The sequence below is a fragment of the Marmota marmota genome, unplaced genomic scaffold (assembly GCF_001458135.2).
Source record: "Marmota marmota marmota unplaced genomic scaffold, marMar, whole genome shotgun sequence".
NCBI lineage: Eukaryota > Metazoa > Chordata > Mammalia > Rodentia > Sciuridae > Marmota > Marmota marmota.
In genome coordinates, this window is record NW_026000057.1 from 15,634,328 (window position 1) to 15,659,826 (window position 25,499).

The following is a 25,499-nucleotide window of genomic DNA, read 5'->3' on the forward strand; positions in this document are numbered from 1 at the left end:
AAATATCTGGACTTTTCTTGTTTAGTAGAGACAAAGCTTAAGTGGGGAATCCAAGTGGGGGAGCATTTGCTTTCATTACCCATCATCTCCCCATGTGCATTGAAGGCCTGCTAGGTAAATATGGCCTCCATCTCCCTTACTCCAGCCTCTCCAAGCATAGTAGGCTGTATTTTCCATATTACTGTAACTTTAATTCAGTCACATAAATATTGATTCTCATATTTAATTCAATCACATAAATATTATTTTTATTAATTAACATTAACACCTTTTAGAATATATTAAAACCTAGAGAAGATAAAAATGAAGCAGTCAGAGGGTAGGATATATATGCTTTATCTTTTCTAACCAACAATCCTTGTAATTGTATTAACCAATTTTGCATTACTATAAGGAAGTATCTGAAATAATTAACTTAGAAGTTTTTTAAAAAAGGGATATTTTGGTTTATAGTTCTGAGGGTTCCAGTCTATGAGTGACCATATGGCTTTGGGCTTCTTATGTGGCAGGACATCATGGCAAGAGCACATGGCAGAGCACACTAATAGCTTCATGAACTGGAAGCAAGAAGAAACAGGAAGAGAAAGAGTTCGGAGTCCCTCAATCTTCAATAGTGCTACACTGGGACAAAACATCAACACAGAGACCTTTGAGGACAGAATCAGTTGTCCTCCTTATACACGTGCAAGCACGCGCACGCGCGCACACACACACACACACACACACACACACGGAGTTAAACCCCTCTTTACCTTTTCCATGGCTGGCTACTCTGACACCAGTGATCCTACTTTTTCTCTATGGCAATTTTTTCAGCTCTACTTTCTCTAATTTCACTTTTTCTCATCTTCTCTGGTACAAAACTGGCCAGATGTATTAAGACACCCAAGATGTCAACTGCACTAAGGATTTATTTATAATGCACTAAATATTCCACATGTTTTCGTGAATAAACAGAACAAAAGCTGCTTACCATGATCTTTTTTATCACTTTGGTCTTTAATATTTTGAAACGTTTCTTATTTACCACTTTCACAAATAACAAATCTACTCAAACAATGATTCATTATTGTACAATTTCCTTGATTAACAACTACACAACATTATTTTTTAATCTTAGAACTCAACTGTGTATTTTGTTAAAGGCCAGTTGTTTTATTTATTTCAAAACCTGGAAAAGCAGACTTAGAAGAATTCATCAAATCATTCACAATAATGGAAAAAGAATCAAAAAGTACTAAAGAAAATGTAAGTCAATTTTCCATTGCTATTGAAAATTCACTATATTATTCCAACATCACACACCAAGTAAACTGTTGAGAGAAATCAAGATTAAAGTCACGAGAACCTTGTTCAATCACATAAACATCATTAACTGAAGGAAGCTAGTAAGGAGGAGAGAATGTGCCTACTGATGAATTCATAACTGAACAGGTAGTGTTCAGTAAGTGTAGTTAACCAACTAACTCACTCCAAATACATACTAAATTACAGAATTACAAATAAAACCCAAATTATGGATTGTAAGAAATGAAAAATACATTTTCTACAGTGTAGGTATGGTTTATCTCCAAAAGATCCTTGTGCTAGAAGCTTGGTCTCCAGTACAGTGGTTTTGAGGCGATGAAACCTTTAAGAAGTGGAAAAAGCAATTAGGTGGTGGGGGCCTCACCCTCCTGAATGGGTTCATGCTCTCATGGAAGAAGGTGAGTTCCTGCTCCTTGTTATAAAAAGAGCAAGCCTGATGCCTCCCTGGCCTCTTGCTTTCCTTCTCATACGTGTGCTCTTTCATTCTGGCCAGTTCCCTTTCTGATTTTCTACCATGTATATATACCCCCCCGGTCCTACAATAAACGGCTCCCACTCCTGCTGTATCAATGTACACAAGTTGTTCATCACCCCCCAGTTATTTTGCTGCAGCCGGACTGCGGCAGTGATGTAGGTAGGGAATCCTCTCCAGAAAACCAGCACCTTTCTGTTTGGACCCTCCATCCAGCAAAATCCTGAGCCAATTATGCTTTTTACTATATAAGTTATTCATCCTCAAGTATTTTGTAATAGCAATGCAAAATAGATTAAGACAACATTCGTAGTAAAGAAATTCTGAAATTGTGAGATATTTGCCTAAGTTACTAAACCTTCAGAATATTTTTCAGCCTGAAAATCTTTACTTCCTCTATGTTATCAAACTATGAGTCCCCACACCTAAACAATTATTTAATCCTTTTCTTAGTCCTGTTTCCTAAAGGCTAAGAAAATCTGCCTATACCATCATACAAATTTTCAAAACAAATTAGGGGTTTTTTAAATATATTTTTGTTTGTAGATGGATCTTTATTTTATTTATTTATGTGGTGCTGAGAATCAAACCCAGTGCCTCACACATGCTAGGCAAGCGCTCTACCACTGAGCTATAACTCCAGCCCCCAAACTAGGTTTTGACTGATAACTAATTGAACCAAATTTGACTGTTTCCTAGAATTTTCCATACAATTACCTCTTTTAATTTTCTTTGTTCCTGTCATCATATCCTTAATATATGCAAAATCTAATGTGTGTTTTGTATATCAGGAAGAAATGTTTAAAAACCATAGGTGGTATGCTGGGTTGAATTGTGTCCCTCAAAAAGACATGTCTCATTCCTAACCCTGGTATCTGGAATGTAAACTTATTTTTAATAAGGCCTTTGTAGTAGTAATTAAGTTAAGGATCTTAGATGACATCTAAAACCTAGTAATTTACATTCATAGGGTATATCAGGGATATCAGTTTCCAACTCCTGTCTTACTCACATAAACTTACAAATCAATAATTTTCATACAACTTAGTTTTCAAGCTGGATGGTTAGAAAAATCTCCAAATTTTAGAGACTATTTAGAAAATATCCTCTACTTTGCTTATCTACAACATGCTTCATTGTTCAGATTATTTCTATTTGCTCTGTCTCCAAAGAAAAGTTTAACTCAGTTGCCAAGGGCAAATGTAAAGAAGAGATTTTATCCTGTTCTCTGATCGGTAATACAAAAAGGGTGTTTCTTGTATTGCTCAGTATGGGAAAAGAAAAGATACCCAGACAAGTCCTCTCTTCTCTCAATCTCTGAATTGCAGAAGAAAGGCTTTGCATCCCTGGAGAACAAATCCCTTGAGACCATGCATGAACACTTCTATCTGGGTTCTCTGACAGTCTACGGATAGTTTTGGTCACAGACAATTATTGTCTCCTTAAGTGTACTATATCCTGGGCTCCGGAAAAAAAAAAAAAAGCATAAACTACAGAACATTTCTAATACTGCCATCTTAGAATTTTTTCATTAGCTTGTTCAACAAATTTATATTGAGTCTCTTTTTTGACACAGACACCAAGTTAAGAACACAAAATAACTTAAGAAATGGTCCTTCCTCCCAGGTAGATAGAGGAATCAAATGAGTAAAGAGATAAATTACAATACGTTATCAGAAAAGAAAAAGCAAAGATAGGGAAAACTTGTTAAGAAAACAAAAAGAATGGAACAACTCACTGTCTGGAAGGACTTAGAAAGATGTCACTGTTCTAGACTTCTTGAATCCACCAAGGAGGCTCTTGTGCAGAAGATGAAGAAGGCAGTGGAGGGGAAATAAGGACAAAGGATTGGGAAGGTGAATTTTTCAAGTATTCTAACACCTGCCATGCATTGCAAAATAGGAATTCAGGTTTAGTATTCCTTATACAAAATGCTTAGAACCAGAAGTATTTTGGATTTCAGACGATTTAGATTTTTAGAATATTTGCATAAATATTTGCATAAGCATAATGAGATAGCTTGGGGATGGAACCCAAGTCTAAACATGACATTTATTTATGTCTCACATATACCTGCTACACATAGCCTGAAGGTAACTTTATACATCTTGTTAGTGCACCTGCCTAACTGAGACCCTTCACGCCAAGTCAGGTGTAGAATTCTCCGCCTATGGCATCAACGTTGGCCCTCATCAAGTGTTGGATTTGGATGGATTTCAGAATTTAGATTTTAGATTAAGGATTCTCAACCTGTATACATCCTCTAGCATATAAGGGAGAATTGGATTTATTTAATTCCATATTTCTGATGATGCACATTCAAAAACTAAAAGCTAAAATAACAATCCCGTGAAACAGTAGAATGAGCCAGAAATGGCTGAGTCAGAGAAGCCAGCAGTCTAAGTCTCGCTCTTGGTGTGGGTGGCCACTTTGCAGTCTCCTAGAGTCCTCATCCACACACCTAAAGAAAGCCTGGGACCACATATGCACAATATGATGTGTAGCTTCATATTGCTGAAGAAGAAAATGTTCTGGAAGAGAAGAGGAGGCAAAGTTGTCTGGTACAAACCGGAGGGAAAAACAAATCAAGCTCATCACTAAAGAGAGATATATTCTAAATTAAACATATTCATATTTCTTCATTCTGAATACAATGAATATTTTTGTCTGCTTGCTTTGAATACCTATAACTCACCTCTGCACTCTTATATGCCTATATAGAAAGTGTAAAGAGATACTTCTATAAAGCAATGAAGTTCTTAAGCAAACCTGTCTGAACCTTCACCTTTCAATAAGGAGTTCCCTTCAAAGTCGTCCAGCAAACCTGTACCATTAAAATGAGATGTCCAGCTATAAATGAAACTTGTGATTCTATTTTATCTTCTTTTCTTCTGTGGCTAGAAGTGATCCTGGAAATCACTGGAGGTGGTCCCAACCCAAAGGGTAGAGGATGTCTGAGAATAAAGAAGGCTGATGCCGAAACCAATAACTCACTTTTGAGTCATAAGGCCTTCTGGATGGCAGGGGGAGTGTGCTTCCAAAAATGAAAGCTGTGGAGAGATCATTTAAAGAAAGTGTTTAATTTCCATTTTGCACTAAAGGGAGTTTATTAAAACTTTATCTGCTTCAAATGTTTGAGAGAAAGTTGCTTGTCTCCTAATAACCCTGCAGGGGCCTATTGCTAGGTTCCTGAAATGCTTAAATCAATCCTAATTAATGACCCTGAGAAGCCAGGACACTGAAAAGAACTAAGCACCAAACCATAGACCCACCAGATGTGATGACATAGGTACCCAAGGAGGGCAGGGTAAGTACAGCAATGGCTGAATCCTCAGCTATCATTACAGGAAGTTGGATACATCTATCTAAAGTTGATCAACAAAATTACTGTAAGCACATGTCACTGAGAAAAATCAGAAGAAATAAAGGAGATGAAAATGGTTGTCTTTGGATGCCTGGCCTGAAGGACATGGAAGATAATCCAAAGGCCATCTATTTTATAAAAAAACAGACTTTGGTTATAAATAATGAATATAAATTCTCTTGGGAAAAAAATGTTTAAGGAAACTAAAGGAAAAAAATATATTTTATCTTTAAAAAATCCAAAACTAATATTTCACTTCTCTAATGAAGATAAGTTTTTTTTCTTTTTTTTGGGGGGGTGGGGGGTAACAGTGATTGAACTCCGGGCCATTTGACCACTGAGCCACATCCCTAGTCCTATTTTGTATTTTATTGAGAGATAGAGTCTCACTGAGTTGCTTAGTAGCTCACTTTTGCTGAGGTTAGCTTCGTCCTACCTCAGCCTCCTGAGCTGCTGTGATTGCAGGAATGTGCCACCGCACCCAGCAATATTCATTTTAAATAATCTGCTTTCACACATTTTTAAGAATCTAATCATTTGTTGTTGTTGTTGTTGTTGTTGTTTTACATAGCTACTCACTAACTGGTTAGAAATCTAAAAACCTTTGGGACTTGCACTTATAACTAAGCACAGGAAACTAGGTTTAAGAAAGAGTAGTATAATATTTTTCATTATTTGAGTTTATTAATAATATGGCAAGAGTAAAAAATATCTCCCTTAAAGCATGTGAAGATTAGCAGAACCACTGGATGTCACATTTTAAAGTGGAAAATAAATAGCATAAATTCAGAGATAAAAATATTTATGTTAACAAGACTTAGAAATACCATTGTTCTAGTCTCAATTTCCATGTGTGTGTGTGTCCATGTGTCTGTGAGTTGAGGGAAAGGAGAGGGAATTGAGATAAAAGGTGTTCCATAGGATGGAAAAGTAGGGAAGCAGGAGGTAAAAATGTGGATGGGGTTAGAGATGGTAACTTTGGGGAGGTAGATCTGTGAAAAAGAAATATTTATAGAAAATCTAAAATACATGGGAAAATAAAACTTGGATAGGAAATCTTCACTTAGGCATTTGTTCTAGGATGTGTGCCAGGAAAAAAGAGCATCAACTCCAGGAAATCTCCTAAAGAGAGTCTAGGTCAAATAAGTTTCATCTAGCTCTTGAGGAACCTAAAGAGACTAAGACTAGAGTAGACCTTGCATTTTCAAATATACAGAGGTCCTACCTTGATCCAAAGATAAAAATCAAAACTAGTTAGAGTTATTAATGGAATAATGACTTATATGAAATTATTTTTAAATGACAGTGGTACAACTTCATGTTCTAACTTGGTATATTTAAGTTCCTTATTTTTATGAATAACCATGGCTGTTGCTCTTGGATCTGTGCTTAGAATTGATCAAATAACTGGTTTGGTACTGAACCTTCTATTGAGAATCCTTGTTGGCTGTCAGCCTCCAAACATTCACCTGTCGTTTTCATGAATAATTGTGGAAGTTGACAAATTTGATTCCTTTTACTTCATTACTTTGTAAATACTGACATCTGTCTGATTTTTGATCCATGTTCTCCACCTCCCTCATTGGGCAATGTAAACTTCAATACCTGGATTCCACCTCATTATCTCAACCAGCTACAGAGAACTAGCTCACTTAGGAGGCTTAAAATATATATATATATATATATTAATCCCCAAACTCCACCACAAATAAGTAACTGGGAGCAGGACCCAGGCTTTGGTATCTTTTAAAGCCTCTCTGGTGATTCTAGCAGCTCACAAGGCTTGCTAACCCCGTACTGGGGACATTTGTTTCTTCAGTGACTCTCTTGTCTTGGGGTTGTGTCAAGATACAGAGAGAGGACTTGAAAGAATATTTTCATCCTTGTTCCATCCTTCCTTATACCAGGTTTTGGAACCATGTCTGCTCCCACCTTTATATCTTTATGTGTCTTTCATAAAACTAAGACTTTTTTTTTCCTTTCTTTTTCTCCTTTTGTTTCGTTATAACCAAAATGTTTGACTGAACTAAGTAAAAAAATTAGAATATATAAAAACATCTAAGTAACAGAGAATAATAAAAATGTACACCTGATTTATGTGACAAAGAGTAAGAAAAATTTACTCCTTCATTGAAACTTGTGGAAAGTGCCTCAGTTCTTTAATTTATAAGGTAACAGAGGAGGTGACTTCACTTTCTAATAGGACATATGGTTTTATTTTAGCTGGAGTACAAAAAGCTATGTGAGATGTTTTTCTAAATGAATTCCCTCTGGTTTTTGCCTTCTTAGAAACAGGAATTTTTATTGTGCCAAAAGTATGACTTCAGTTTTATTTAGGAAATTTTCCTAGTAAGGGAAATTTTATAGGGTTTTTAAGAAAAACATAGTTTGTTATACTTGGTTTTCTAAAAACCAAATTACATACGTGGATATCTATGTGTATGCGTATATGTATATGTGGGTGTGTGTGTGCATATATACACACAAACACTTGTGTACATATATATGAATGTGTATGTATGTATATGTATATAAATAAATATACAATGTGCCTACCTCCTGTTTTTAAGAACTATTTTAAATGATACTCTTTTTTTCATAATCATTTGACTGTTTTTAGACGACATTTAAGGTAATTTTACATTTCACCTTTCTTATAAAATTTTTTAACTTTAGTTCGAACTATACCCTTCAACATATAGTTATTTAATTTCAGCAGATCAATATCTACTTTTTAAATTCTAAAACTTCATATTTAGTTGTAATGACAAAATACAACCTAATCCAAAGTAAATGCCTGAACTTCATTTTTATGAAGTTTATCTCATAATTTTTTAAAAAAAATTTCTAATCTTAGGAAAAATATATAATTTAGCAGAACTGCAAAGAGAAAACAAAACAGACCCATTTTTATTGCACCAATTTTCTTTCCTTTGCCCATTTCCCAACACAGGTAACAATAAATAACAACACTGTAAGATTTAGACTAGTGATGCAAGAAAATTAAAATACCACTGTCTGATCCTTTTTGCATCAGCAGTGGGCTTCTATTTCATGTAATATGTAAAAAAAAATGTACCAACCCATGAAAGACTATTAAGTCCACGTTCAACATAATAATAACATAAGAATAGGTTCCTGTGTGAAATTGAGTCATCTGGGATGAGATATATCCCTTATCTGTACTCAGAAACTTAACTGTGGTGTTTATCCAAAAAAAAGTGATAAAATGAAAATTTTTACCTGGAAGTGTGGTTTGTCTATCACCTTTTGAAATTAAAAATAGATTATAACAATCTATCAATATAAATCATAATGCTTAAAGAATTATACATTTATATATTTAAAAGATGATTTTAGCCTCAAGAAGGAAAAATTGAATGGAAATAAGCTTAATTATACTATTCAAATTAAACAATTAGCAACTGAAGAAAAGATGGGTTTGTTTTAAATGTTGCTTTTCTTTTTATTCCCTATGCACCTAATCATGCCTCCACTCTTTTAACTAAAAGTATAAATTCTTTTTGAGGTGATGGGCTCAATAGAGATCCTATTTGGGTCATGTCATATATTGAAGCCACATGACACATCAACATAATAGGTAATCTTAGAAAAATGACTGAATTTTATACAGGTTTTTAAAATATTAGATTGTTTCTACCACATATCTGCTATTTTTATGAGGGTAAAAAACTTTCCCCTTAAAGATGTACTATGCCAGGATTCTTAGAAAATCCAATTTTCTCCTTTCTAATCATTCTATGTCTGGCAATCTATTGTACTGGAAACAAAAGCTACCAATCTTTTATATATATATATATATATATATATATATATATAGAGAGAGAGAGAGAGAGAGAGAGAGAGAGTGGAATGCATTACAATTCTTATTACACATATAGAACACAATTTCTCATATCTCTGGTTGTATACATGGTATATTCGCACCAATTCGTGTCTTCATACATGTACTTTGAATAATAATGATCATCACATTCCACCATCATTTATAACCCCATGCCCCCTCCCTTCCCCTCCAACCCTTCTGCCCTATCTAGAGTTCATATATTCCTCCCATGCTCCCTCTCCCTATCCCACTATGAATCAGCCTCCTCATATCAAAGAAAACATTCGGCATTTGGTTTTAATCTTAATCTCTGAAACACTTCAAGTCCCAACTCAAGTCTCACATCCTCTGATAGATTCATTATAAATTTCATCCCAAGTAATTTCTTTTAGGTTTGATAGAAAATGTAATGAATTGAGCTGCAATTACAAGAACCAGGGATAGAGACAGTGAAGGAGGGATGGTCCTGGTCCATTGACTGCAGAGTATGGAACAAAGAGACACCTTGGAGACAGTAGCCAGGGGTATAGTGGACTCAGCTGATGTGCTACCTAACCTCCTTCCCCAATTTATCTTCCCTAAGCCTTGTTCTAATTACCTGCCCCATTTCTAGTTCTAGGTCCTGAATAGCAAGCCAACCTACACATAGCATTCTAGTCCCACTATTACTGGTCAAGTTTGGATGTGTTTTAAGTTCAGTGAGAATGAAGGAAAGAGCATATCCCATGATTTGGGGAAAAGGTGATAGTTTTCTGTGTCCTCTGTTGTATATGAGCAATGAAGATGGTTGCCCCATTTGCTGCTGATTGCATATTGCAATCATCAACCTGCAGACCATGCTGACAAGGGAGAAGGGGAAAGCAGAGTTAGTTAACCACAGGTGGGGAAACAATCTTACCTTTCTTCTGATCATACTTCTACCTATCCCTACCCTGTCACGCACTCCTGGGTATGCTTGATAATAAATTTTCTCATTGTTTCAGTACATTTGAGCCATCATTCCTGTTATCTGTAGCCAAAAGTGTTCTAATCTTTACAAAGTCATATTTGAGGCCAAAGTTGACAATCCAATTGAAACAGCAATTTCAAAGTAAAGAGAGAAAAAGAAAAAACCAGGGGACAGAAATCAGAGTGCCAAAAGAGAGAAAGTAGATTCAGAAGACAGAGTCTAAAGCAGGAGTTCCAACCCCAGCACTAGTGATATTTGGGCCACACAGTTCTTTGCTGTGGGAGTTTGTCCTGTAAGCTACAATGTTTAGCAGCATCCCTGGCCTTCACCCACTAGATGTCAGTAACATACCCCCACACAAGTATGGAAATCAAAGATGTCTCCAAACATTGCCACATGTCCTCTAGGTGGCAAAAAAAAAAAAAAAAAGAAAAAAGAAAAAAAAGAAATCCTCATGAGAACCACTGTTCTACAGAGATTCTGTGAGAAAATCTGAAGTTTTCTCAACAGAGAAAATCATGTTGGTCTGTTGTTCACACAATTGCCAGAGTCCGGTAGCACTAAATTCTTGTGTCATTCATTTTGAACCTCGACTTTTATAATCCAGTGCTGATTAAATAACTTCTCTGTGCTTTGTGTTTTTCATAAAGAAAATGGGCATGATAATGCCAATGAATAATTCATAGAATTGTTGAATAAAATAAGATAATGCATATAAAATGTTTCTAACAGTATTGGCACATAGTAAGTTAAAACAAATTTTAGCTACTATTATTAATGTATGTATTATTTTTAACAATTATTATTAACATTTTTATTATTATCAAAACCTTCACTAGAAGCCATGTCCTCTCTAGGACCTTCAGTAATTAGGTAGAGGCTGTTATGGATTGCAGATTATTGGGAGTATGATTAACTTCATAGTGCATGACAGTAAGCAATGAAGATGTCTCGAGTTCAAAGTAAAGGAATAAGATTTCCCTGAGGGTAACATAGGCAAGACAACTTCCTCATGACAAAACCTTTTATCATCCTGTCCAAGTTTACGTCTCCTCTTCAAATTGCCATGACAATCCACATCCATAATGGATTGTGAATGACTTGGACAAATTCTGCAAATATGACCAGCACTTCCAATACAAATGTTTCTACCTGAGAAGGGCTTGTGGAGAGGAGATTGGGAGCTTGGCTTTATCTTCTTTAGAGCTCTGTCTTTCAAATCTGTCACATTTTTCTTTACCCTGCTAAAGACAAATCATATTCATTCAGTACTCATATGTGGGAAATCTAGGATGTATCAGGCATCTTCAAGGTATCAGGACACAGCAGGAGCAAAAGTTCCTTTAAGAAGCTAGTATCAGGATGGAGCAGGCAGCCCAAGGATACATATTTTGCCAGATGTAATAGGTACTATGGAGAAACAAGGTAAGAAAGGATAGGAAGGAAGACTGTTTGTTATATCACCTGTTCAGAAAAATACTCACTGACAAGAAGCAAAGGAGTGAGTCATGTAGACTCTAAAGAAAGAAAGTCCAAGGCAGAAAGAGAAGCAAGTGAAAAGACCCTGAGGGGAGTGGTGAGCTTTGCATTTGGAGAAATAGCAGAAGACAGTATGGTTACAGCAGAGGGAACAACGAACTTGTAGGAAATACAGTCAAGAGAAGAGAGGTGTGCTATAGTTTGGATTTGGAATATTCCCCAAATGTCTACATGTTTAAGGAATGGATCCCAGCTTACTGCTATTGGGAGATGCTGAGACTTTTAGGAGATGGGACCCAGTGGAAGGAAGTTAGGTCATTGTGAGTATGCCTTTGAAGGTTATAATGGGACCCTCACCTCTTCCTGCCTCTCTCTTTGCTTCCTGGCCATGAAATGAGCCACATGCACTCCTGCTATGATGTACCGACCTGCTCTAGGCCCAAAGAAACAGGGCCAAGTAACCATGGACTGAATCCACTGAAACCGTGAACCAAAATAAACCTTTCTCCCGTATAAGTTGATTATGTCAGACATTTTGTCACAGTAACAGGAAGTTGACTGACATAGAGTAGGGAAAAGATGCAAGTCATGTGGGCCTCATAAGGGCACAGAATTTTACTGAGAGAGATAAAGTAGGTTTAATAAGTTTTGTCAGAGAAGTCACAGAATTTCATTTTTTTGTGATAGGTACTTTATTAATACTCATAATATAGAATTATTAGCCAGTGTTTACTGAGGTGTTAATGCTAGCCACATAAATGTTAACGGCTGTGCCAACTGGAAACATATCATTCTTGGATGGACTTCTCAGATGTGGGGGCTTGAAGAGGTCGATGATTTCACCAAATAATATAAAACTGGAGAAATGTTAAAAAAATTAATTTAGCATAGTGGGATTTGCCAAAGTCAGTTAATAAATTTGAAAGCATTTATACTTGACAAACTGTTACAGCAGAGGAAGTAAGTCTGACAGAGTCAGTGGCAGCAGACTTTCCCGGAGTTCCCTCCCCTCCAGGTGTAGTGAGCAAGGTTAAAACCCAGCAGCTCTGCTGCTGAAAAGGGGATTCCATTTGAGGCAGAGTAAAAACCTGTGTCTTTGTGATTTAAAAGTTGTGAAGTTGGTTTAGAATGAACAGGAAAAACTTGCAGCCCTGCAAGCTCAAGGGTATAGTTTTTGATAGTATGTTCATGGAGAGATTCTGAAAATCAGTGATCTTGGAAATGTGGCTAGCATAATGAGGAACAGATCTGATTATTTGATTCAGTTAAATTTCAAGAGCCATATGTGGCTACCATGTATGTGGCTACCATATTGGACAATGCAGACGACGTGTACAGTCGAAATCAAGGTATGACAATCCAGAAAATGAGGAGGCCTTCCCGATTAAAAGTCACAATTCATTGCCCTATTTCTCAGCCTAGTTCAATTTTTATGTATAGAAATCTTTGAAAAGGAATCTAAATCCCCATGAGCAAGGGCCCTCAACACTACAGCTAAACTCAATGATAATGATTCTTCCAATCCTTTCCCAGTTGTTCCTCAAGTAAACTCACCAGGGAAATGAGAAAAATCAGACACTGAAGGTTGTAAGGTACAGAGTTTGAGTTAACATTAATGTTAATAAACAGTTTTTTGAAACCATACCACATGGTACACATGTAAACCACAGTAGATTTATATCATTTAAAAATATTTTTGTATTTAATGCATTTCTTGTCATCAGTAATTGAGATTATTTCTAAATTGTTGTGGAATTTGAAAATCCAATTAACACATTTAAGTCAGAAGTTCCTAAGAATAAATTTGTTAAACATAAAACTAATCTTATATGCCACTTTCTGTAGGAATACTCAAAACTCAACTGTTCCAGGTTTCATTAACAGAATCAAAAACATAATCTTAACAAGAACTTCCAATAGTTTACTTGCATATTTTTAAACTCTTACTATTTTGTCTTTCTAACTGACACTCACATGGACATCTCATATTGCTACCATATATTTGAAGATGAGGTTCTTTGAAATAATTTAAGTAAGAGATGTGGATTGCTTATCATTAATACATATAATGGACAATAAGTCTTAGGGCATAAGAGTTAGTTCTGATTCATATTTCATATCATTATACTAATTAGCATCCCTTGACCAGAGTAGATATTAAGGACATCTAATACTGAAACAGACAAAAACAAACCAACAGGGGACAAAAATAAAATCACAATTCACCCTCTCCCCTCTGAGCTGACATTATCTAAATAATGTCAGATAGTTTTGAATTTTGAGTCCTTTGTTTTCATTTCTAGGTCATTGCACCAGGGTTTCTATGTTGAGCTACACATGTCTGCAATGTTGAGGTCAGTTTGAGTGCCTTGGAGACAAAAGTACAAAAAAATAGAAAGGTATGAATATACATCTCCATATGTGGCATACAAAAATCTGGCCAATTTAGGACTCTTATTTTGGCCATCAGGCATGGTGGACTCCAATACATTAAAAATTAAAATAAGACCCCTAGACAAAGATAATATGAGAACTTTCCTTTTGGAATTAGCTAGCAGAGGAATCAAGAAAAGTTTGGCTTAGTTCTCTCTTTGCAAAGTTCTTTTTTAGAATCACAATTGTGGTGCATAATTTAAATTTTCTAATACATTGATCACCAATGGTCACTGATTTAACCACTGAAGACAGTCATAACTACTTAAAATATAGAAATGGATCCAATAAGTTATTAATAGAAAGCAAGTAAAAATATTGGTTTCATAAACTAATAAATAAAAATTAGGCTTACAATATTTTTAAACTTGTGTTTCAACACCTCTAAGTCTTCCATCTTAATAACCCACTCTGTTTCTATCACTTTCACTCCTTTGATCCTCGATTACCACTCATCATCGCCATCATCCCAAAACCCCTTAGCCATTTCCAATTCTTCAGCCCACCTGGGCACTCCTAAATTCAATTTCTTTCCCAGCTGGGGACCATGATAAAACACTCCAACTATTTTCCTCCCACATGTTCATTTCCTTAGTCCACCTTGTCTTCTATTTGTGCTGCCTCAGCTCCTACCTCCAGATTTAGCTCCAAGTCTCTTCTTCCTGTGCACCAGCATCCAGGGTGCAGAAGCTTCTGGGTTGAAACAAGTGATTGGTTTTCAGCCACATCTGGCTTCTTTGATAAAGTACCTCAATTTTTTTCAAGGGTATTATTTTTGTACCCATAAGCTCTCAAAGGCAGAAGGCTTTTGTTATTTAGCCCCATATGTGCTTAGAACATAATGAAGAACATATATTTTCTCCAAAAATTTTTGAGGTTACAGTGAAAGTCATCTTCAGATGCATTTTAACTACAAATAACAAAATAATTTCTGTACATTGTCTTTAATGATAAGGAAACATATTACCTCACATAAGAATCCCAACCTATAGGAGTCTAACCTATAGGGTTAGTTAGGCACAGCAGCTCCACAGCCTCATCAAAGATGTTCCTTGTTTCCTCCACTCTTCTATCAGCATTGCCTTTGCCCTCAGACTGGTCCCTCATGGCCCCAAAGTAACTCAAGGTAACAAGAGTTACCCAAGGTCACAAGAGTTACCCAAGGTCACGGAGTTTCTAGTGCATCTAGATATGAAAATGTTTAAAGAATCTAATGAAACATCTCTTACTTCACCTACTTAAAAATATGAAATCTTTTTTTTTTTGAAAACTTTGCTTATGCTTCCCTGAATCATCTTGGGTCATGAGCTTTTCCCAAAACCAATTTCTAGCAAGGGATTTTCATAATTAGACATCTCTTTGAAGGCATTAACCACAGATATGACCGCTGACAGTATTAGGAGTTGTCTCAAAGAAGTGTCATTCCATCTGATGTACACAGACTTTCTTTCCTTAGGATTTTGAACCAGTGATTTTTTTACCCTGACTGGCTTATTAGCATAAAAAAACACTAATAGAGTCAATCCAATAAACATTGAATATGAATAGGGTGAAAAATACTGTCTTAGGTTTTACAAGAAATAAAAATCAAAACCATACATACATAGTCTCTTTCTTTAGGATTCTTTATAGCTAATAGAGGATCAGGCACAACAATACTAACTGTCGTAAAAGGTAGACTTTAATTGACATGTTGGGAACAGATGCAGTAAAAGATTTGTTGCAGGTCAGGTATTTTTTTTTCTGCAGAGATCATTACACCTAATCTCTGATTAATGACAACATAAACCCACAGACAGATGGTACCTCACGGATTGGAAGCAGAATTATTTCCCTCATCTTCACAGGAAAACAGCACTTGTCCAAACGACTGCCCTCATATTCCCACTTTTTACCCATCAGTCGGACACCATCCGGAAGCCCAGGAATGTTTTATTTGGAGACAACTGAACCTTTTAAATGTTCCAGGGGATTTAGCCAGAATTATCAACCACTTCTGGAAAATGACGACACCTGTGTTTTAAAAGTGACTCTATTCTGAAAATGGAAGTTTCAAGTGTCGATGCCAATCATCATACAAAGTGGTAGCAGAGATAATATAATATCCCCATGCTTTAAAAGAACTGGAAGAAAGTAAAAAAGAATAAAAGCCTTCCCCAGGTATCTTTGGAGAACTACCTTTATACAGGGCAACTTTAGTTCCTCTTGATATGTGACTAGGCACTGAGTTATATTTTTCTAAGCTACTATTAAATTTTAGTATTCAAAATCCATGAATCACTATATTTTTTTAAAAAACAGAGTGCTTACAGATGTTAATTAAATTATTTTGTGCTACAGCTCCTCTCTGGAAGTCTCTCAGGAAGATTAATAAACATTGATAGCAGACTTTAATGGATCATATCTATTAAAATCCCTTTATTTCCACCTCTACAAAATCAAAGGGACTTTACTGAAGAGGTAGATGTTTCATCTCATCCTCTTAACAGGAGACACTAAATGGTTCCTATGAGGAAGCTAAACTGAAGATCAAAGGATCACTGAGGGTTCATCTGTAAACTGCTCTTTGAATTTCCTCTCTGGGCCCAATTTTCCTCTAACAGATGGGCAACAGATCCTTATCTTCACTGTTCATGTTGCTCTACCATCAAATACACATACAAACAAAAGTCTTAAACTATTGACTGGTTTTTAATTTTAAGTCTACTTGCATTCATTGTAATGTTGGCTAATCATAAAAATAAGCAAAAATACAAATAAGAAAAAATAAAAACCATTTTAAATACTTATAATCCTAATTACCCAGAGGCAATTATTGTGAACTCATGGTAGATATGGTTCCAGATTTTTCTGTGCAATGAAAAAAATATGCATATTGCTTTGAGGGCTGGGTTATATGTCAGTGGTGGAGTGCTGGAACACAAAATCAACACCCATAAATCAATCATATTCCTATATTCTAATGATTAATCTGTTGAAAAACAAATTGGGAAAACTATCCCATTCATAAATAAAATAATTGGGAATCGATCTAACAAAAGAGGTGAAGGATCTCTACAAAGAAAACTGAGAACACAAAAGAAAAAAAATTAAAGAAGATCTTAGAAGATGGAAAGACCTCCCATGTTCTTGTATAGACAAAATTAATATTGTTAAAATAGTCATACTACCAAAAGCACTATACAGATTCAATGTAATTCCCATCAAAATTCCAACAACATTGTTCATAGAAATAAAAAAAGCAGTTATGAAATTCATTTGGAAAAATAAGAGACCTAGAACAGCTAAAGAAATTCTCAGGTAAACAAGTGAAACAGGATGTATCATAATACTAGACCTTAAATTATACTACAGAGCTATAGTAACAAAAACAGAATGATACAGGCACCCAAACAGGCACGAAGACCAATGGAATAGAATGGAAGACACAGAGACAAATTCACATAAGTACAGATATCTCATACTTGACAAAGTTGCCAAAAACATACATTGGAGAAAAGATAGCCTTTTCAACAAATGGTGCTGGGGAGACTGGAAATCCATAGGTAGTAGAATGAAACAACCCCTATCTCTTACCCTGCACAAAATTTAACTCAAAGTGTATCAAACACCTAGGAATTAGATCAGAAACCTTGCACCTTCTAGAAGAAAATGTAGGCCCAACATTCCAACATGTCACTCAGGACATAAGTCCTTGTCACATAACAAGACTCTTAAAACGTAAGAAGTAATATCAAAAATCAATAAATGGGATGGCATCAAACTAAAAATCAAGGACATGAAAAAAGAGTCTACAGAATTGGAGAAACTCTTTGCCACCTGCACCCCATATACAGCATCAATCTTTAAGATATATAAAGAAATAAAAAAACACCAAAAAAATTAACACCAAAAAACAAATAACCCTATCAATAAATGGGCAAAGGAACTGAACAGACACTTCTCAAAAGAAGAAATGAATGGTCAACAAATATATTTTTAAAATGTTCAACATCTCTAGTAGTTAGAGAAATGCAAATTAAAACTACAGTGCGCTTTCATCTCAGTCCAGTCAGAATGGCAATTATTAAAAATACAGGTAACAATAAATGTTGGTGTGGATGTGGGGAAAAGGTACACTTATACATTGTTGGTGGGACTGCAAATGAGTGCAACCATTCTGGAAAGTGGTATAGAGATTCCTCAAAAAAACTAGGAATGGAACCACCATTTGATAAATTACCCTACTCTTCAGTCTATACCCAAAGGATTTAAAATCAGCATACTACAGTGATGCATCCACATCAATGGTTATAGCAGCACAATTCACAATAGCTATGCTATGAAGCCAACCTAGGAGCCCTTCAACAGAAAAATAGATAAAGAAAATGTGGTATATATACACAATGGAGTATTATTCAGCCATAACGAAGAGCGAATTTTTTTAATCCCACCTTTTTTTCATTATGCAGCCAAAAGCACATTTGCTATTAAGTGGATGGATCTGGAGACTATCACACTAGGTGTAATAAGCCAATCCCTAAACCAAAGGTAGAATGTTTTCTTTGCTGTGTGGAAGCTAATCCCCAATAGTGAGTGGGGAGGGATTTAAAAAAAAAAAAAAGTTGTTGTTTAGTGGAGTAGACAACAGGCAATGAAGGAAAAGGAGAAGAGAAGAGGGAAAGAAAGACAATGGAATGAATCTGACATATATGAATATGCCACAGTGATTTCACTATCAGTACATCCACATGAAACTAACTAAACACACCACACACACACACACACACACACACACACACACACACACTATGGATGAATGGCAGAAGTATCAATAAATATCAGTAAAGCAGAGGAAAGGGAGCAAGGGCTAGCAGGAAGGAAGGGGAAGGGGAGGTACTGGGGACTGAATTAGAACAAGATATATTCCATGGTCTTATAATTATGTCAAAATGGATTCTACTGTTATGTATAACTAAAAAGAATCAATAAGAAAGAAAAAAATCATTTGGCATATTTGAATATAGCTGTTTCATAATTATTTAGTTGCAGTTTTAAAGTCATATACTTCCAAAAGTACACTGACATTGGTTACAAGAAAATATAAACGTTCACTTAGAAATGTACTAAAGGAGAAGAAACACCATATAGAGAAATGGAAAATAAAGTGTGTAAGGGAGCAGCTGTAAGTTAATTTTAATATGCTGACAACCAAGCTAAAAAGGAAACATCTCAGGCAAAATAATTCTCACTGCCTGGTGAAAGGAAACACACTAATTCAAAAATAAATTTTATTTGCTCTGGCTCTAGGGATACAGGAATATATCCCATCTGTCTTTATGTAAAGATAATGAACGAATTTTTTTTAATTCAACATTTTTTTGTTAATACAGCTAAAAGCACAGTATTAAATTTTGTTTCATAAAAAAGAAACCGTTTTGTAGTAAAAGCTAACACAATGCAGGCAGATGGTTCTCGATCCGACTTGTTCCTAGACTAGAAATTAGTACTTATCATACTGTTCTCACATATGGCTTCCTTCCAGCATCCCTCATGTTAATCATACAGTGGACACAATCTAAAGAATTGGAGACTCCAGAACTGATGGAGTATCTATGCCTGCCTTAAGTCTCTGAATTTGTTTAAAAGTCTATGTAACCAATAAGTTGAGCTCCATCGAGCAAGACGTAGATGACTGAGCCTAGATATTTTTGTCAATAGGTTGAATGAAAGTTGACAACTCAAAAACCCTCCACCATCACTAACTGTGTAATAATGTCAGATATGAACAGAGGCAAATTAAAGATGCTTACCTGGAGGCACTCAAAAATATAAAAAACATTTTGGTAACCATTGTCCTGGTAGAATTTGGTCTGCAGGCAGCTAGTTGGGACCCCTCCTGATGATCACTGAATTGAAAGTCCTAGAGCTTTTTATAAAGCCAACCAGAATGAGTTCACTGCAAAATACACAGCCACGTCACTGGAATAAAATATTTAAAATACTTACTATTTTAATGTTAGAATTCATCAGCCAATTATACCTATTTCAGTTCTGTTAATTATGCATAATATATATAATAGTATGTAGTTCTCATTAATAGTAGTAGTCAGTCAGGATGAAGGGCTCTTCCTACTCCAGGTAGTACCATGTATCATCGGTTTGAGAATTCTGGTCTTCTATTTGCTGTAATAAAAGGATATGTACCCACTTAATCTAAATAATAATGAGAGAATTGGTTTATGTGGTTGAGAAGAAAGAGAAGAACGAGGTTCTCTTTTCTCTCCATTGGAAATGGACTAGAACAGCATCTCATCTGCCTTGATTCTGGCTGAAGTATCATGAATCATTCATCTGCACAAAAAAAGTCTTTGGCCCCATCTTGGCCTTCTTGACTCTAATTTAGCCATTGTTTGATATAAACAATCAAACTGATAAACAGCAATACTGAGGAGCTAAATTAATTTAAGGGAGAAGCAATCATGTTTAACCTTACTTAAAGGTCAAAGCAAGTATTTCCAGAAAAATGACACAGGGAGGAATAATCTCAAAGATTCTCTATGGCACAGTATTTTACAGTTTAAATCCAAGCATCTTATTTTTTCAACATTATTAAGGTGATAAGTAGCTTTTTAAATATGTGACATACCAAAAATTAAAAATTTAAATTGGATTAAAATAAGTTTTAGCCAAGTTAATACAAATGGAGCTTCTATACTATACCTTTAAAAAATGAATTCACAGAAAACCAATTATTGACATAGAACTTTCCTTCATCTTCACTTTTTTCTTCTACCCAATTTTTTTTTTCCAAACCTAGGCCAGCACTGTGCAACACTATTGCTACTAGCCACATGATACTACTGAAATTTAAATCAAAATAAGTTAAAATTCAATAAAATTAAAGATTCAGCTCCTCTGTTTTCTTAGACACTTTTCAAATGCTCAATGACCACATGTCTAGTGGTCACTTGTGTTGGTCAGTTTTCTGCTACTGTAACAAAGTACCTGAGATAATCAACTTCAAAACAGGAAAGATTTATTTTGGCTCATAGTCCCAGAGGTTTCAATCCATGATCTGTTGGTCCCATTGCTTTCTGAACTGTGGCAAGGCAGGACATCATGGTAGAACAAACCCTGCTCACCTTGTTGTGGCCAGGAAGCAGAAGAGAAAGAAAAGGGCCCAGGGTCCCAATATTTTCTTCAAGGCAACACACCCCATAAGACTGCAAAACTTCTACCTTGGCTTCTGAAAGCTTTTTACTACCTTCTAATAGCCTTGGAGGCTGGGGACCAATCCTTTCACAGGGCCTTTTGGGGGCATTCAATCCAAACTATAGCAATACTATGCTGGCCTGTGCATAGAACATTTTCATCATTATAGAATATTCTACTGGACAGCCACAGTCTAGATAACATAGAAAGCAACTGAAGCCTTGCCCATAAAGAAAATGACAGGGAGATGCTATGTAGATCAGAAGTAAAGTACTTGCCTAGCAAGTGCAAGGCAATCCCTAGCACTACAAAACAAAGAAAGAAAGGAAAAATGACAAGGAAATTTGTAGAGGGAAACAATCCACTTATAAATATATCTGCCAGTTAAGGACTCACAATTATTGGCATTTAATTTCCAAATGACTTTTATCCACCAACTATGACCACCACCGGTCCCGGAGTAAATCAACTCTTCCAGTTGAATGCTTGCCACCTTAACAGTGACACGGGATGATTCCAAAGTCGTTTTCAGTTATTACAACCATCTTCTTGCCAATAATTAAGACTCAATGAATGCTATTAATTTTTTCTAAAACTTGAACCTCACACTTGGCTCAAAACTCTTGGCCTCCCTCCGTCCTTTCCATCACCCCACACAGACTTAGTGTTTGAAGTGGAGGAAGTGGATGTGGGCTGTCTCTGAGACACCTTCTTTTATCCCTCATTATGGACATTCGCCACTCTGACTGGATTCAGCGACAATTTGGGAATGAAGATAGGACAATGAAACTCCCCTTATGTGACTTTCTCCACAACGCTAGCTTGGAGGGGTTCCCAGTCAGTTTCGATTGACTCTCTCAGATTGTGGTGGCATCCCCTGGTGGGGCACCCTCAACCTAAGCCTGTGTGCACGTGAAGTTTCACCCTGGCCCACTCTGTGTATGAAATCCTCTGTCTCCAGGAGTATTTCATCTCCTTCAATCTCACCACAAACACGTCTTCAAATATCCAGAGCCACTATCTACCACTTCCCTCTTCTTTCCCATAGTGACAGAGGAGAACGGAGAAGAACCGAATGTCATATATTTAGCAAAAAGATAAATCTCCAGATTCTGCAGCTAAGTAAATATTTAAAGGGACAGGGTGACAGTCTACTATTTACAAAATGTCCCCAGTCTTCATGAGGTTTTACTGAAGCTAACTCACTTGGCTACACGGATGGAAAAGCACTACTGCCTCTTTCTCCAAGCATCCCCTAGCTACAAACTGTGAATGGTCTCCTTCATCAAGTTCTGGGAAAGCAGAAAAAAATGGGCATGGAGTAATAACTAGCAATGGTGGTGGAGACAGTGCCACTTAGTAAGCCCTAGGAGCCACTGGGAGCTTAGGAAAACTTAGTGCCATCTGTCCTTAGCTTTGGGTTTTAGCCAAAATTCTGAGGCAACAGGAAAAAATCAAACCCCACACTCTTTTACACATGCAATAGATATTAAAATCAGTCTTAAATTTATGCCTTAAATTTTCCATCCTACTATAGTAAAGAAGATTTTTTAGTTGTTTAGAGGTATGTTCCAGAACAGATTCCAAGTCAGAATAAGTAAAACCACTTGCCTTTTGATACTTGAGACATTTTAAAGTTTTAAATGTGCTCTTTGTAGCCAACCCAGAGGTGAACAACTGTAACTCATCTGGACACAGAAGCAGCATAAGGAACCAGTTTGTCATGAGGAGAGAATACATGGACTGCTTTGACCAGGTCATTTGACATGGAGTTAGCCAATGATTGAGTGAAGAGTGTCAATTCACATAAAAAGAACCAATGCACTCATGGTACACTGAATATCAGAGGGTTGCCCCTGAACAATTAACATTTATATCTGAATTTATTAACTCTAACATAGTAGTAAAAATTGTGGGCTTCAGAGTCAAACCCCTGAGCTTGACTCTACTTTAATATCAAACGTCAGCAAGTTTCAGAATTTTCTGAGCTTCTGTGTATTCATCCCCAAAATGGTGTCTCATGGGTAGCTATGAGGTAATATCATGAGAATTCAGGACTTGCATTGTACTCAAACAGCTCTTATTGTTAATTTCTACATTGCCTTCTCATAGAATTAGTCCATGCATTGTTTTAGAGGCTTTAGAAGGAGAAGGAGGAGAAAAAGAAGAGAGGAGTGTGTTAGCTCACTTTCTATCACTGTAATGAAATATTCAAGATAATTCACTTATAAAGAGAAAAGTTTTATTATGCTGAAAAATTTTAGAGGTTCCAGTCCATGATCAATTAGCCCATTGTTTTGTTCCTGCAGTAAGAAAGCACATCATGGTGGGAGCATAGAGCAGAGCAAAACTGTTCACCTCATAAAGCAAAAGCAAGAAAGCAAAACCCAGGCTCCCACTATCCCTTTTTTTTATTCTAATTAGTTATACATGACAGTAGAATGCACTTTGATACATAATACATAGATGGAATATAATTTCTCATTCTTCTGGTTGTACATGATGTGGAATCTCAATGGTCATATACTTATATATGTATATAGAGTAGTAAAGTCTGATTCATTCTATTATACTTCTAACCCCCATACCCCCTCCCCTCCCTTAACTCCCCTCTACCTAATCTAAAATAACTCTATTCTTCCCTACCCCTACTCCTTATTGTGAATTAGCATCAGCACATCAGAGAAAACATTGGTTTTTGAGATTGGCTTATTTCACTTAGCATGATATTCTGCAGCTCCATCCACTTACTGGCAAATTCATTCTTCTTTAAGGCTGAGTAACATTCCATCATTATCCATTCATCTGTTGAAGGTCACCTAGGTTGGTTCCATAGCTTAGCTATTATGAGTTGAGCTGCTATAAACATTGATGTGGCTGTATTACTATAGCATGCTGATTTTAAGTCCTTTGGATATAGACCGAGGAGTGGGATAGCTGGGTCAAATGGTGGTACCATTCCAAGTTTTCTAAGGAATCTCCGTAATGGTTATGCCAATTTGCATTCCCACCAGCAATGTATGAGCGTGCCTTTTCCCTGACATCCTTACCAACATTTATCATTGCTTGTGTTCTTGATAATTGCCATTCCGGCTGGAGTGAGTGTTTTCCTATAATATAGTTTTAATAAATGCCTAAAGAGAGAAGAATGAATGAATGAATGCGTATGGTACTGGTGAAAAAGATTGGAACTTGACCAGCAGTGTGTTTATAGGGGAAGGAATTAAAATAATGATATTACATGGTGTTGAGCAAAAATAAATAATGTTTTAAGGATGCTACTTTGATGAAATGTGTATAAATACAAATTTGCCCAAAATATTGATATGGTTTAATTTGACTTATCAGAAAGGCAGTTTCTAAGTATTACTGAAGGAAGATGATGAAATTATTTTACAGACTGAACAATAGCTATAATACAATAAACTTGTCTCTTAACTATAAATAAATAGATAGATAATAGATAGATAGATAGATAGATAGATAGATAGATAGATAGATAGATAGACAGATAGATAAATAGAGATGGATAGATAATGTCTGTGGCATAAAGCAAACCCTCAGAGATGAAAGAATTCAGTAGAATGGCCCATGATCTGGGTAGGCATCAAACTAAGGTGTTGGCACAGCTCAGTGCAAGCCTTCCATAGCCATTCCATGTTACCCTGCCTCCAAATGGATTTATTGCATACCTCTGGAGAGGACTGAAGAATAGTCCATTGTATATGATCTACACAACTCTTATTTCAGTGTTGAGAAAATTGGTTTCATCACCCTCTCCTCTTCTCTGTGACTCTTAAGTCCCCAAGAGGCTCTGACTTTTCACACAAAGGATGACTCTCCTTACCTAAGGCACCTGGGCTCACTCTTGCCCTTTTTCCTCCAGTCACGGAGCCCCTCCCTCCTCTGCTGCACAGGGCCTTCTTGGGCACAAACTTTATTTTCTACTCGAATTTTCTTCAGGACAATTTAATTTTTTGTTCTTTCTTTTTTTCCTCAGAAATCACAGGTTGGAGGTTTGGAGGGACAAAAATTTAAAAAGGCATCTGGCATTTTCTGTCTTGACAGTTGAGAGGGGAAGGAAATATTATAAACTACTACTACTACTATTACTACTACTGCAAGGCATTGTCTTTAGCACCTACCAAAGCATCACTCTTCCATTACTTCAACTAATCCACATGCTTCTCACCCACCCAATGCCACTTTACATTGCCTATCCTAGCAGCCTTCTTAGAGAGCTTGGGAAGCCTTCAAAGAACCCAAGGGAGATGTGGGGCCCCACCCCTAACTCCCCCTTCCACTGTCACTGCCCAGTCCTCTCACATTAAGCAGGGCTCTAGCTTCCTCTAGGGACCCCCCCTTTCCTTGGGCTGCATATTATGACCACAGATAAGAATCAATGCTGTTTGAGTAACTCCCAAACTCTTGGTCATTTCCACCACTTTACTTC

General features: G+C 36.3%; 1 pseudogene; it reads left to right on the forward strand.

Annotated features, from left to right (window-relative positions):
- Positions 1–12,713: 12,713 nt before the first annotated feature.
- Positions 12,714–25,499, forward strand: part of LOC125619840 — a 54,108-nt pseudogene continuing 41,322 nt past the window's right edge.